A 16,670-nucleotide genomic window follows, 5' to 3' on the forward strand; every position below is an offset into this window, starting at 1 on the left:
CAAATGAGAAATGTCAGTACGTTGGTTCACTGAGGGCCTCCAGCTGTACGTGGATGTGTGTGATGATCAGAATATTTGACCACCTGCTGTCTCTGCGTCTCATCCAGGCCTGTGAGTCAGGGACATGTTGATCCTGCGCTTTGGACAGCATCTCATCAAGGCCTCGGCTGTGTTCCTGCAGACGGAGCTAAGAGTGGATGGTTCTACATCACATGTCACTACGTTGGTCACAGGAGAATTTTGAATATCGTGTCATTCTCAAGTTTGTAGAATTGCTGTATTCTCTTTGATTTTGCTCTATGAGTGGACAGCATTATTTTTCCCCCACGCAGCTGTCCTTGTTGCAGGAGTGTGCCCATGCATTTGTGAAATACATTTATTGATTTACAGCTGTTTGTTAATGTGTTGAAAGATTTAAGTCTGCTGAACCGCTGACACAGCTAGGGGTGGTCCGGTGTGGGCACATCCAGCAGTGAGGCAGCATGCCGTCATAGTGACCAGTGTGCAGGAGGAGCTGGTCGGCAGGCCAACATTGTGAGACTGTTTGCAGTTACTCTGCAACAAGTGATTTGATGTTATTTATTTTCACTAAGGGACTGAAAGTAGCCAAGGTTGATGAAATGATCTTTAGTGTGTGTCTTTGTTTCGCCTATTAAATACTGCTTTATTCTCTAATCATTTCAATCACTTCTGTTCTGCCGTTGTTTGAGTGATTAACAGTGCATTCAATAAAAATGCAAAGGACTGTGTAAAGAAATGGGAAACTGTCATATAACCATCACGCTTCAGTGAAACGAAAAGAAGAAGTGCTTTCATTAAAAAGACATGAAATAGTGGATGTGACTGGGAATAATCAGTGAATAAAAATAGTGTTTCTTTTAGAGATGATTGATTCAAAGCAGCAGAGTATGACGTGATTATGTTGTACTGATGGATACAATATACTGTAACTGTAAAACAAGAGGAACTGTAAATAAAGCTTGTTTTAGATGGATGGCTGGTTCTCTCTGCTGTAGAGATAAATACACTATTTGAGAATTCCCAGTTTTTCATTCATTGCAGACCAAGCTAAGACGTGTAGAGAGCGTGAGCCTGTACTGTAGCTACAGGGAGGTTTCAATACCACAGCATCACGCCTTAATTAACATCAGAGCATTTCAATTACCTCTGCTGTGTCTCTTTGTCCATTCTGCATTGCCTTCACGAAATAAATTATAGAAACATGTTGCCGTCCCTGACAGTGATCTGCAGTCTCCGTCTTTCACAGTCAATATCTGTCTCATTGTTTCTCTCTGACTTGACTTGAACATTCGCTGCTCAATAGAGCACTTCCCGAAAGCCGCCTGTTGTTGCCTGGCAACAGATGCTGTCTTTGCTGAGTGAAAATGACCTTGATATAAAGGCTATATAAGCGGATGTACACACACATACGCACAGACACACATGAAGTTGGTAGACCATAACAACGGTCTGTCGCTGTGCACAACTGTTTCCTTTCAGTTAGTTTGCTTGATCATCCTGTTTTCATTTGCCAACAAAACACAGATGTTTAATTTACCTTTAAATAAAGAGGAGGCCATGAATCATGATAGAGAAAGAAAACTTTACCTTTGTCTATTTATCATTGTTTTTAACTAGCCTGAGCAAAAGAAAAAAAGAAAAAAAGAATTAATTTGCATGATTTCCATTGCTGATTTGTTTGAATAATGTGCTTATTCTCTTTGGGGAATGATAATCGGTTCTTGGCTTTGTGCTGAACTTCTTGAGTGCTGCTCGCACAACTCCTCCAAACTGAGATTAACTTTGGACCAGGGAGACTTCTCTCTCTGCTCTGCTGTACACCTCCATAGCGAAGCCATATGTTACATTATGTATGTATAATTAATAAAATTTCTTTTTAAACACTAAACATTATCCCTCTTGATTGCAGTCGCCTGACAAATTCTGAGGAGCCATAGAATATACTGAGTGTAATGTGTCTCCTTAAGCAAAGGTTTCCATCAGAACCAGTCTGACTCGTTCGAGAATATGCAGAATATAACATGATTTGGCGGATTGCATCGTAGGAATATGTTCTATTTATTTACAATGAGCGAAGCTGTTCTGTGGTTTATGACTTGCTAGGATTACTTTCGTTGCGCGTCTTCTAAACCATGTCCGTGCATATTTCTGGGGATATTTTATTTAGGGCTGCACCTGAATATTGAACTATTTGGTTATTCATTTGTTGGGCAGTTCAATTTTGGTATTTGGATTTTTTTTTTACAAAGAATAACAAACAGGCATGAACATAAACTGCAACTTGTTTAATTGCAGATTTTGGTTGTGTTGTGAGCTTCTTGCTGGGCTTTTTCTGAATGCTGCATGTTTCTCGTCAAATTGATGAAGACGTTTCTTCATTTGCTTGTGTTTTCTTAATCTGCAGTGAGCTCTCTGCTGCAATGCTATCATAGAGTACTGTTTAATAAGATTTCTTCAAATTATGGACACTTGAGTCCTTTTTGTCCATCTTTGAGATGAGAAACGAAACAAATCAATGAATAAATGAAAAGGTATTTCATCATCAGGCAATGTGAATGTATCCAGTGGTGTTTGTTTACAGTATGGAAATGTGTATGTTAATGTGCTGATGTAAGAGGCATCCACGGACTGAGAGTAGGTGGATAATGAAACAGCCACTGGTTCACTTTAGCTGTCCTGCCGGTCGCCTTTCATATTTGACTTTGATGCAAGTGTAATTATATCAGTTCCTCAGCATCATTTGGGGTTACCTGAAGTGATAACAGGACATTTATCAGACAGAATACCTGATATTTGAAAGGTATGAACTATGTTATTTTATAACAAGGTCCATGGTTTCTGGAGCTAAAATGATGTCAATACCAGCTTTACAGCCTGGTATTAAGTTTAATTTTCAAATATTTCTCTTCATTTAAAACATGTAACTGTCACGGGAGGTCAAGATGAGGACCCAATAGCAAGACGACAGGAGTCAGAGTCTGGCAAAACAGATTTTATTTCACCAGGATCTTAAGGCGAGGATGTGTGGAGCCCGTGGTCCGACACAGGTAGCCAAATCGACGATGTGAGTCCCGTGGCTCGACACCGGAGGGCAGGCAGATCGACGGTGTGAGGTCCCGTGGCTCGACACCGGAGGCTGGCAGCTCAGCAAATATTCTACAACCGTAGTGGAGAGGAAGGAAGTTAATCCAGGAAAAAATCAACTGATAACTTACGGAACAGTGGCAGGACTACCGAGGCAGAAGACGAAACGGACTGACAACCCAGGCCTGCAGGGCCAGGGTTGATAAGCAGCCAGGCGGTGATCAGTGGAATCAGGATCAGCTGGTAACGATCCAAGTGCCAATCAGTGGTGTGGCCATGGAAATCGTCTGGAGGCAGGTCCAAGAAAACAAACACCGAGCACATGACATACAATAACAAACAGGGGACTGACAGACACATGAGGAGAGGAGATAGGGGGGAAACAGAGGTTAACACACAATGGTTCAGACAGGAATCCTGACAGTACCCCCCCCTCAACGGGAGCCTCCAGGCGGTCCGTCAGTCTTGTCTGGATGCAGACGACGAAAATCCCGAATTAGAGTGGGGTCGATGATCCGAGAGCAGGGCACCCATGCGCGTTCCTCTGGACCGTATCCCTCCCAATCCACAAGGTATTGGAAACCCCGACCCCGGCGGCGAACATCCAAAAGTCTGTTGACCGTATGCGCCGGGCCTCCGTCGATGAGCCGGGCGGGAGGTGGGGGTCTGGCCGGAGGGCACAGGGCACTGGTGGACACCGGTTTGATCAGAGACACGTGGAACGTCGGGTGGATCCTCATGGACGAGGGGAGTTTCAGACGAACTGCGGAAGGGTTGATAATGGCCTGGATCTCAAAAGGACCGATGAACCGGGGGGACATCTTCTGTGATTCGGTCCTTAATGGGATGTCCTTGGTGGAGAGCCACACCTCTTGACCAACTTGGTAAAGTGGAGCCGGGATGCGGCGGCGATCCGCCAAGTGTTTATTCTGTTCTGCGGTACGGAGAAGAGCGGCCCGGGTCTCCCTCCACACCTTCCTACAGCGACGAAGGTGGAGCTGAACTGAGGGAACGGCTATCTCCACCTCCTGCGCGGGGAACAGAGGTGGCTGGTACCCCAGGGAGGCCTCAAAAGGAGTGTGACCAGGCGCCGAAGAAGTATGAGAGTTGTGGGCATATTCCACCCAGGGCAGGTGACTACTCCAGCTGGAGGGGTTAGATCAGGGGTGTCAAACATACGGCCCGCCACGTCATTTTATGTGGCCCGCGAATCCGCCAGCAAAAAAAAATAATTTAAAATTGCGCGCGGCGGAGCTCCTCCCCGATCCGCGCGCACACACTCAGGCCATCTCCTGAGCAGAGGGAAGCTTGGGCAACGCGAGGAAGTGAGCCGCCTTGGAGAAGTGGTCAACCACCGTAACAATGACCGTGTTCCCCTGCGATGGTGGCAGACCTGTGACGAAGTCCAGAGCGATATGGGACCAGGGACGATGTGGCACCGGAAGGGGTTGCAGCAAGCCAGCGGGGGGTCGGTGTGACGTCTTGTTGCGGGCACAGTTTGAGCAGGAGAGGACAAAAGCTCTAGTGTCTGCCTCCAGTGACATCCACCAAAAGGTTCGCCGGAGCATGTCAATGGTGCGTCTGATGCCCGGGTGACAGGAGAACCGGGAGGTATGCGCCCATTGGAGCACTTGGGAGCGTGCAGGCGGGGGAACAAAGAGGCGGATGGGAGGTCCGCCTCCAGGGTCTGGCTGGGTCCGGAGAGCGTCCTGCACCACAGATTCAATCTCCCAGGTGAGAGAGGCTCCCACACAGGTTGCTAGGAGAATGGTGTCAGGACTGGAGTGACCCTCGGGAGAGAACTGGCGAGAGAGAGCGTCAGGCTTGGTATTCTTGTGGCTTGGGCAGTAGGAGATGGAAAAGTCAAAACGTCCGAAGAATAGTCACCACCGAGCCTGACGAGAGTTCAACCGCTTAGCCGTCCGAATGTACTCCAGGTTCTTGTGGTCCGTCCAGACCACGAACGGATGAACAGCCCCTTCTAGCCAGTGTCTCCACTCCTCGAGAGCCAGCTTGATTGCCAGCAGTTCCCGGTTTCCCACATCGTAATTTCTTTCTGCCGGGTTCAACCGGCAGGAATAGTAGGCGCAAGGGCGAAGCTTAGAGTCAGCTTCCGAACGTTGTGACAGGATGACCCCCACGCCTGTGTCAGAGGCGTCCACTTCCACGAAGAACTGTCGGGTGTCGTCGGGCTGAATCATGATGGGGGCGGAGGAGAACCGTTCCTTGAGGAGTTTAAATGCCAGACCAGCCTCCGGCGTCCACACGAACATGGTCTTGGAGGAGGTGAGCCCAGTGAGGGGGGATGCCAGCTTGCTGTAGTTTCTGATGAACCGGCGGTAGAAGTTGGCAAATCCCAGGAATTGTTGGAGCCGTTTCCGAGAGGAGGGAGTCGGCCATTCAGTTACGGCTTTGACCTTCTCTGGATCAGCCCTCACTTGACCCTTCTCAATGATGAATCCCAGGAACTGAACTGTGGACACATGGAACTCGCTTTTCTCTGCCTTCACAAACAGCTTATTCTCCAGTAGGCGTTGGAGGACCATCCGGACGTGGCGCTGATGCTCCTGAAGATCTGAAGAATAGATGAGGATATCATCTAGGTACACAAACACAAAACGGTTCAGGAAGTCCAGGAGTACGTCGTTGCGGGGGCATTGGTTAGTCCAAAAGGCATGACCAAGTACTCGAAGTGACCGAGGGGGGTGTTGAACCCTGTCTTCCACTCATCCCCTGCTCGGATCCACACCAGGTGGTACGCATTGCGAAGGTCCAGCTTGGTGAAGATTGTGGCTCCAGACAGGGGTTCAAATGCAGACTTAATCAGTGGCAGAGGGTACTTGTTCCAGGTGGTGATGCTGTTCAAACCCCGATAGTCGATGCAGGGCCGGAGGCTCTTATCCTTTGCGACAAAGAAGAATCCGGCTACGAGTGGTGATGAGGATGAACAAATGATTCCAGCCTTCAAAGACTGTGCGATGTACTCCTACATGGACGCCTTCTCTGGTCTAGACAGGTTATATAACCGACTGGAAGGGAACGAAGCTCCCGGGTGGAGGTCAATAGCACAGTCGTAGGGGTGGTGAGGTGTAAGGAGAGAGCCCGAGCCTTGCTAAACACCTCCCCAATGTCATGGTAGATGGTGGGAATGGAGGAGAGATCTGGCGACGGCAAGGTGGGGCCCTGGGGATGTCCTTCAGGGGGTTGCGCAGATCTAAGGCAGTTAGCATGACAGTGGGGGCTCCATGCGGCAATTCTCCCAGCCGCCCAGTCAATCTGAGGGTTGTGAGTGGTGAGCCAAGGGTGGCCCAGAAATAGGGGGTTTTGGGGTAAAGAAAAAATGTAGAACTGAAGTCTCTCTCTGTGATTACCAGACAGGATGAGCCGAAGCGGCTGGGTCCGGTGAGTGACTCGGGCCAGGAAGCTGCCGTCTAGGGCATTGACCACTAGTGGACACTCTAGCGTCTCTTGGGGAATCTGGGCTCTAGCTATAAATTCCGTGTCCATGAAGTTTTGCTCCGCTCCAGAGTCCACTAGTGCGGAGAGAGAGAGAGAGAGCGGGAGTGCAGAGAGAGAGACGCAGGCAACAACAGTCTTGGTAGGGAGTTGAGAGAAGGTTTGGGTTCGCTCACCAGTATCCCAACCATTACTGGCGAGCGCCGCCTATCTCTCTCCTGTGGCAGGAGGTGAGCACGGCCGAGCTGCATGGGCTCCACCTCCGAGGAGGAAGAAGAAGACGAGCTTGGAGCCTGAAGATTTATCGGCTCGCCCTGATAGGCTGACGCCGAAGCACGGGGGCGAAAGCTGGAGGAAGATGACGTCACAGGGAATTCCCCTTGGGATCGGTAGTTCCTCTCACGTCGCCTCTCCCGCATCCGATTGTCCAGCTCAATCGTGAGCTTCATCAGTCCCTCCAACCATCCGGGCTTATTACAGGTGGCCAAGTCATCCTTTATGGTTTCAGATAGTCCGTAAATGAACACTCCCTGAGCGCCGTCTCGCACCACCCGGACTCTGCGGCGAGAATGCGGAAATTCACAGAGTGTTCCGCTACACTCGCTTGGCCCTGTCGTAGGCGGAGAAGGCGCTGAGCTGCATCCTCGGCGTCCACCGGGTGATCGAAAACCCTCCTCAGATCCTCCACGAAGTCCACATACGACACGGAATTAGGCTGATCGATACTCAACGTATTAGTGGCCCAGTCCAAAGCCCTTCTCCGCAGTAATCCAACCACGTAAGAAACCTTCGATCTGTCAGAGGCAAAAGTCTGAAGCTGACGGTCAAATACCTGTCGGCATTGAAAGAGGAAGCCCCGGCACCTCCCCAGAGTTCCGTCATAGTGATCCGGAGACGGCACTGGGGATTACCGATCCAGCGGGACGAGGACTGGAGAGGGGAGTGCAGGCGCTGGAGCCGGTGCTGGAGCCGGCGGAGACGAAGCTGTCTGAGCCAGTCCCTGCACGATGAGGCCAATCTGAGAGACCTCAGCTGCCATGGATCTCTGCGCTCCATGCATGTCCATGAGCATCTGCTGGAGTGCCTCAAGCAGAGCGCTATGTCCGGTCAGCGTCGCTGCTCCTGTGGTCGCTGGATCCATACTGGTCAGTCCGTTCTGTCACGGGAGGTCAAGATGAGGACCCAATAGCAAGACCACAGGAGTCAGAGTCTGGCAAAACAGATTTTATTTCACCAGGATCTTAAGGTGAGGATGTGTGGAGCCCGTGGTCCGACACAGGTGACAAAATCGACGATGTGAGTCCCGTGGCTCCACAACGGAGGGCAGGCAGATCAACGGTGTGAGGTCCCGTGGCTCGACAGTGGTAATACTACCGAGGCAGAAGTCGAAACGGACTGACAACCCAGGCGTGCAGGGCCAGGGTTGATAAGCAGCCAGGCGGTGATCAGTGGAATCAGGATCAGCTGGTAACGATCCAGATTGTCCGCAGCTGAGTGCCAATCAGAGGTGTGGCCATGGAAATCGTCTGGAGGCAGGTCCAAGAAAACAAACACCGAGCACATACAATAACAAACAGGGGAATGACAGACACATGAGGAGAGGAGATAGGGGGGAAACAGAGGTTAACACACAATGGTTCAGACAGGAATCCTGACATAACCAGTGTGCCAAACTAAAAATGATATTCAACAGAGCACTTGCAGGCCATCTGATTGGCCAGCTTCCTCACAAAAATGACAATGGAGCAAACAGTTGAAAAACCTGCATTTTTAACACTCAACAGACACAAATCAAGACAAGAGATTCTGTTTGTCCACATTGAATGCGGCCTGTGGTGGAAATTAAAGTATTTCCTTGATGAGAAATCAAAAAGTATCTTTAAGCTTTCTGTCTTTTAAGTATTTATTACAAGATAAAGATATAGAAAAATTATAAAAGCATACAAACAAATAAAACAAAATGAAATAGATCTAACGAGCTCAAACAGCTCAAATGTGCACTACAATTTACCAGAATAAATCACATTAAAACACAGAATATCAACGCAAGATTAAGCACAAAGTCATAGGTTTGCTATCAGCTGAAGCAATTTGAAAGCGTCTGTTCATCCCGAAGAACGGACAGAGACTCTGAATTCTCCACAAAGGACCTTCCCATTTAAGCACATCTGAGGTACGTGTTTTACTGCAGCAGGAAGCTGCCTGTCAATCAAACTCCAGTCAGTCAGTCTCCTGGTGTCTGAGGGATGTTTACCTTAAGACGAATGACCCATCTGTTTCCCATATGTTACCCCACATGCGAGAAGCTGCCCCCCACAGTGGTTCCCAGAAGACACAGGAAACCCCTTCTCAGTTGCCCGCAGGCCAAAGTTCAATCTAGATAGAAAACACATGTTCATCGATCGGAGTGAAATTAGAAGAAGCAATACACATAAGAACTTATTAACAATTTTCCCTCGATAATCCTCCCTTTTGTCATATATGACAATCAAACATCAAACAAACAATTGGTAATACACCAACTCTTAGAGCATACATCCGTAATATAAATTCACGAAGATTCAGAACATCACATCATTAACTCTAAGTACACAAAACATTTACTAACACAGGCTAAGTTATTTGTTACATACAATTCTCAAGTTCATCATCACTATCAAAACTATCTGGATATGGAGGAACCCAGTCATGAGTTGGATATTGCATAGGTGTGGAAGTGGGTTGAACAGATACACAAGTTGTAACAATCTTCCTGACACAGATTCTAGAAATGGTTACAATTAGGGTAAAAACAATCGTAATCAAAATTATGCCTCCGATTATCCATATCAATCCTTTAAAAAGAGTAGCTCCCCACGAGCCTAACCACGCCTGTGTTCCCCCGAAGGGATTCCAGCCATGGTCTTCATGCAACTCTTTAATGCCCCGTTCTGTATCTGCTATTACATCATGAACCGCTGAAGTTGCATCTGAGATGTAAGTGCAACACTCCGTATTAATCACTTTACATACACCTCCTTGTGAGGCCAAAACTAGATCCAACGCCATCCTATTTTGTAACACCATGTGTCTGATGTCATTCACTTCAGTTTGCATGGCAGAGAGCGCTATTGAAGTCGTATTCATGTGTTTCTCTAACACTGTTGAGAGTGTCACTATTTCCTCTTGACTTCTATAGGTGCCATACCTTCTCAGTTGCCCGCAGGCCAAAGTTCAATCTAGATAGAAAACACATGTTCATCGATCGGAGTGAAATTAGAAGAAGCAATACACATAAGAACTTATTAACAATTTTCCCTCGATACGGCCTAGAGGGAGTTTAATCGGGGCTGCTCCATCAAATTAGCACACATTCAGAGGGACTAAAACAGGCTCAGGAGACAACACCCTTAATAAATGACTAGAACCAGAAAACATGCTTCCCCATGTAATTGTGGCTCACAGGATGTAAACACATGTCAGGCCTGCTACTTATCTCTCCTGTCATTGTGGAATGAACAGATGGCAAGTGATTGCTGAATGAAGTCCTCTATATGCTCCTATTGAAGTGGCATTGCTTGAAAGGAACCTTTCTTAAGTGTTCCTGCTTTGTGCTGCTGAAGGTTACACTTGGAGAGATGTCAAGCTGTATCAACTTACAACACGTCTATTGGCCTGTAATTCCCTCTGAGTTGAAGTACACTGGGCCCCAGTGACAGAGCACCAGTCTGATACTACCATGCCAATGCCCCCAACAACATAAACACATGATTAGATATCTTCTTTCTCAAAGAATTCATTAGACCAAGAGCTGATTACACACATCTAGTAATCCTATTAAAATGTATAATTAGTAGCATTTTCTATCTCTCTGCTGAGGTTGTGAGTGGCGGGTGGGAGAAGGGATGCAATTAGCAAAGACACAATGCTGTCCCTCGTTATCCAGCGATCTTGCGACACATTAGCAGACGCTCTGGCAGGGATTACTGGAGCAGTGGCACTTTTTTTCTCAAAATAGCCCCACAAGTGTCTACAGCAGCACTGTGATGACAACACAGCAAATGTCAAAGGCTGTAGAGAACTTATTTGTTTCTGTTCTTTTTTGACATAGCTCTACTATTCTCAGGAGATCAAGCTAACCTACCATTCTTAGACAAGCTAATTTAATTTAAAAAAATAATAAAAATGTTTTGGAGACTACTATGATTTGCTCGTTGCATATTACTTCAAAAGTTACACTTGTTTACCATCACACACAGTGCTGTGTATTTGCTATGCATTTCAAGATGATTCTGTTCTGAGACCATTGCTATAGCTTTGGACTATTTTACTTATTCTATCACACCATGTTACCAGGAATTCTCTAAATCGCTTCTCTAAAAATGCTAAATAAAGGATGGGAGCATACAAACACAGAACCTGTGTACAGGAGTCCGCTGGAAAACTTAAAAGCTAATGAGTGTGAAAGTTTGAAGCTCAGGGCCAAGGCTAAGCATCGGTATTTGACAAGTTGGAAGTGAGAATGTGTTGTTTGCTCAATGCTCTGAATCTTGTATATTGCACCTTCAACACTTCTTAAAGTTCTTACGGTTTCCTCGTAATACATCAATCTGCTGCTGACAGATTTAACTTTTCTGGCTGGATGCAATGCACTTTGTGAAACATGTTGGATTTTTCTGATCACATTGATTTACACTGTGGTTATGTCCTGCTCATAACATTCCTTTTGGGGACTGGTATGAAGTTAATCAACAAGATGAGGTTGAAACCTAGTGTATGAATGGGCCGTGCTTGGTTATTGTGCTAAATTGTAGCCACATTTTAATACAGATAGTCAGTGGTGTCTATAATGTGAATTCCTGTATATTAATTGTCCATCTGTAATTTTCTGTAGTGGTCCCAGTATTTGTTCAAGTAACATATGAAATGCATGGATGCTGTATAAGAAGTAGACGTAGTTACCATGACATTATCCATTGGTTTGTGGGCTGATGTTCTGAAGCCTTGAGTTCAGCATTGTGGCCATCGCAATCTTGGTTTTTTGCAACCAGAATGACACAAGAGGGTGGAGCTAAGTAAATGAACGCTTATCAACATTTTTAAGCGACCAAAAAGATTTACTTTCATGAACTGAAAACACACTGTGAAAGGGTTAAAGTTTTAAGACGAAAACACTCCCAGACCGGACAACGCCATGGTAGTAATCTGTCAATCATAAGGTAGCCCCGCCCCAAAGCATACTCTGCTTTATGGTCTGTTTGACTCTAAATGGACCATCATTTACTAAATGAACATCATGCTGTATTGAAGAAGACTTGAAACTAGAGATTGAGACCATAAACTCATGTTTACAATGTTTACTGAGGTAATAAATCAAGAGAGAAGTAGAGTCATTTTCTCATAGACTTCTATACAACCAGAGGAGTCGCCCCCTGATGGACATTTGAGAGAATGCAGGTTTAAGGTGCTTCCACATTGGCTTCACTTCACAGAACTGGAAGCTGCAGCCGGATCCCATGAGTGATAGTACCGACACAGATACATACTGACTTTAGACAAAGGCCACTGCAAGACATTATGGTGCAACCCATACACTACCATGACTGTAACACCAAAATGGACATCACATGTCCGGAAATAACTGCATTAAACATAGAACACATGGGAGCAAAATGTCAGGGTTTCTGCTGGTGATCTTGGGGGCTTCTTGTGGTTTGTATACTCGCACTGCAAGCCCTGCTTTTGGATACAGGATAGAGATGAACGAATGATAAGTTCTGAAGCTCGTTTCACTCCTGTGAAGTGCACTCTTTCAATTCAATGTGTCGGATCTTGTGTCAAATGAAGAATACCATGTGACTGAAAAGCTTCACTTCACTTCACCCACAAACGTCACTTCAGAAAGCACTTCATTCAGTTTGGAAGTTTATAAAGTTTAGCAACTAAAGTTAGGAAATATGGGGATGTATGCTCGAAAGATAGTAATCACAAGAACATTTCCTCCGGATACCAAGTAATGAAATACAATTCATGAATATCATTGTCCAGTCTCATCACATTACATAAATATCAACCAGTAACACTTGAGTCCACAATGGTTACAGTAATGTTAAAATATTCTATATGTAGGCTTTTTGGACAATGCTTTTAAAAATAGATTACTGTATATTGCACAATGCACCGCTTGTGAACAAAAGTATGACAGAAGTAAAAATAACATGCAGGCTTGTTGAACTGTTATTGCACACATATGAGACTGAAAGCATTAAAGACAGAGGTGATGTTGAAGGGCTGTTAAGTTTTGCAAGCCACCAGATGTCACTGTGTTTGCTGCCTTTCACGCCTCGAAGTGTAGAATCTTATTTCTGCACAAATAATAAGCGTAGGCGCAAAAATGGTCAGTATTTATATTAATTAATAATATAATTTACATTTAATTCACCTCGGGACACCACTGTTTTTGAGAAACAGAAAAATTATTAATTAAGTAAATTCAATTCAGAACTCTGATGAGTAATTTTATTAATAAATACAACTAAAAATGTTCACGTCATTAAAGGTTGATGGGTTTTGGAGTTCCATCATTCATTCTTGTACAAAATTAAACAGACCAGTGTTCAGATTAAAAGCAAAACAAGTAGAACACACAATATTAATCTAATTAAATATACTTCACTAAAGAAACCAAAAAGGAGTGTGTATGCTCTGTTGGGTGCGGTCCAGATAGAATGTGTGCGTTTTGTTTGTTCTGCCTCCGTTTGTCCAGCGTGCACGAGCATGAACACCTCCTGTGCAGCTGTGTCTGAGGCCAATTCAAAGCATCTACATGATCGCTGTAGAATAATGACGCCGGGTTAGAAAAGGTATTTAGCTGCTCGTAAGACTCGGCATCTGTGTGAGGCATAACTAACACGGACTAAGCAGTGTGGAGAAGGCAACTGCCCAATAACCTACAAAGAGATCACTACAGGGTTGGGTTTTTTTGTGCGTCTTCTTAAATGTAAATTATTGGCCCTTATATGGTCACTTTGTGTTATTTATGCTTGTAATTCCACTCCTGTTAAGCACTTTGTGACTAATTTATGTGAAAAGCGCTTTATAAATAAATCTTACTTACTTACAACAATAAAGCTCAGTGACTAACGTTAAGTCAAATCAACACAATTCTTGTTGCCTGTAAAGTGAATTGGCAGACGTTGAGGCGTAGCTGCAGGCGTTCGGCTTGTTTACTCGAGGTTAGCGGTGCGTACTAACCAGGGATCTTTGAGGCAGGCTCTTGGTCTCAGCCCTAAGAAGAGAAGTCCGACTACGCGGGGTAAGCGGAATAAAAAGAGAGCAAACAACACAGGCGCTGGGGTTTTCTTGATAAGATGATGTCATGGGTCATGAGTCACACTTTGAAAACTGGGTTCATAGGCGGGGCTTCACACACAGGTGTAAAAATGTAAAGGATCTTGGGAAAATGAGTTCAATGGCTCTCCTTTGTCTACAGAAGAAAGTGACCCTACAAAATAAAGCCCAGACGCTTAAAATGACCTCAGAAAATCACCAGTCAGCACAGATACTGTGGCACTAACTAATGTGTACTGTAAGTGCATCTGCCTATTGAGCAACATATGTGGCTGTGGTTGTTGCTGCGAGAGATCGATATAAACACTGAATATTTCTTTCAACCCTGTCTGTTTCAGTGACACTTGGGGATGCTGTATGCATATGACAGGGTAGCATTAGCATGTTGGCATTGACATTTTATTTTGAAAGTAAAATGTCAAGTGCTTTTATTCAGACATAAGGTGGAGTGGAAGACATTTCTCTCCAATATTCTCCATCCCTCTCTATCATCCATTCTTGTCCTCTGTTCCCTCTTGAGGACATATTATACTGATAATATACTGACATTTTTTTCTGATTGTGACCCCCCCCACCACCACCACCACACACACACACACACACACACACTCAAACCCCCCACGATTCTGTCACTTGTGCACACGCAGCTGTGCATGGATCACTGGTGTTCGCATGCCAGCAACCATATCAACAAAATCAGGTCATGGGCGTCTCTGGGCTGCAGGAAGTGCTGAGCCTTGACCTTTTTTTTCTTCTTCTCTGGTGTGTTTACATTCATATCTGGCCTGGGGGCTTTGTTTGTTGGCCAGTTGGGAGTGAGGCGGAGATTTCAGCTGAGGCCCCCACAGAGCTGTCACAGCCCATTTCTGCAGTCCGGACAGGAGGCACAACAGAGGCCAGTGTAGGAGCAGGCCACAAGGCATAGAGGGAGGGGTGGATCAATCATGCATACAAGCACCAGACCAAATATACATCCAGCAAAGGGGTCAACATGTATTTGTACCAGAAAAGGTCAAATTGGGCAGCTTCATCACAGCAGCAATTAAACGTTAATGTCGCCTTTATTTCTGCCACACGTATTTGCTTTGAAGATTTAATTCCCGTCTGATAGATCACTTGCCTCGGTGGATTGTTTTTTTTCTGCATCGTACACAATGTCTGCCTTTGATGTTTGACTTTTTCACTTGTATATTTTTTCATACGCGATGCATTATAGACACTACTTTGTTCTTTCTTCTTTGTAATCAATAACACAGATCTCATCGGTGCTCCACTCCATCTTTACAAAAACAACAGTTCGTCGGCACCTGGAAGATTTGGAGTTTTTCAGGAACTCTGTCGTTGCTTAAAATAAGTAGCACCATTGAATTTTAATGCAGATTTAGTTTTTTGATTTCTTTTTTTTAACTGCCAAGAATAAGCTGTGCATTTCATAACCATTATCTGATAATTAGGCCCATCAAGTCTCCCCACTCGTGTGTGACAGCACACGAGTGGGGATGTGCAATGTAGCAAATTCACAGGGTTTGTGTCTGTATTTCTGAATTATTTCTGTTTATTTTTGTGAAACAACATCTTTGAGTAAATGGCCTATACCAACCATTCAGAATAGTAATAACTGCACAATCTGTTATTTCCTTGCCTTAATTATCTTATTTCCCCCCAAATACCGGGCCTTACATATAGCCCATTAACTATATTATATAGCTCATTAACTATATCCACCTACACATGAAGTTATAATTGTAAAAGTCCAAATAAAATTACTGATGCTTTTCCTGCAGTCAAATGCCATGGGATAGTGATTTTCAAAAATGAGTGCTAATATATGTAATAATTGATGCAATGGAAATGGTCTTTTAGAGATAAGCCACAAATACGCCTTAATTAAGGCTTCTAAGTGGGCCGGAAATCACACTTGATTGACAGTGGGAGCTTACAGACCTATGCTGGTAACTGCAGCTTAATCACGCTACTGATACGAGGCCGATACTGACTCAAACAGCTGGATCAGATACCAGTGACAATAGGGCTGATCAATTCAGTCACATTCTTTACATATTCACTACAAACATTTTATACTGGAATTTAAATTGCTGTTGAAGTTATGACCCTATTTAAAAACATTTTCACTGGAATTGTAATTCCTGTTTATTCTTCAGATCTTTTACCAATTTGCTGGTGCACAATTTATTATTTAAATAAAGAACCATTTATTAAATGTATATCTATCAGTGGTGGGCCGTCAGGGCCAGCAGAGAATCAGGGCCAGCAAGGCCTTCTCTGCTGGCCTAGACAGAATCAAAGTTATAGCTATTTTATAATTTAATACTTTTTCATAAATACACTACATGTATTGTAATTTTTTTCCCATTATCTTATTTTCTCATTGCACAGCTACTGTGTTCCTCAGTAGCTCTGCTTCCAGTGCAGCTTGTTTTAAGTAGAGCTTTTATCCAATCAGATTTCACCTCTGTGTCTCTAGGTAGAAGAGAGGCCCCAGGCCTGCAGACTCACCAGTGAATCCATGTGCAGGTTAAGTGAATGGGGACGATATTGTTGATTGTCATAGTCTTCAACCAATCAGATCTTTAGTTTGACATGTTGGGCGTGCCAGAGCTGCTAGCTGGTCTACAAGTACGTGATTGGTCAGTGGGCTAGCGTGACATGTTGGGCGGTGACAATCCCAACATCTGCTGCCTCTGTGGAGCAGACATGTTCAGCCTCAAACGCATTAAAACGTGTTCAGGAAATACAAGTGGGGAGGCTCGACTGTCTTC

Source organism: Pholis gunnellus, assembly GCF_910591455.1.
Source record: "Pholis gunnellus genome assembly, chromosome: 3".
Taxonomy (NCBI): Eukaryota; Metazoa; Chordata; class Actinopteri; order Perciformes; family Pholidae; genus Pholis; species Pholis gunnellus.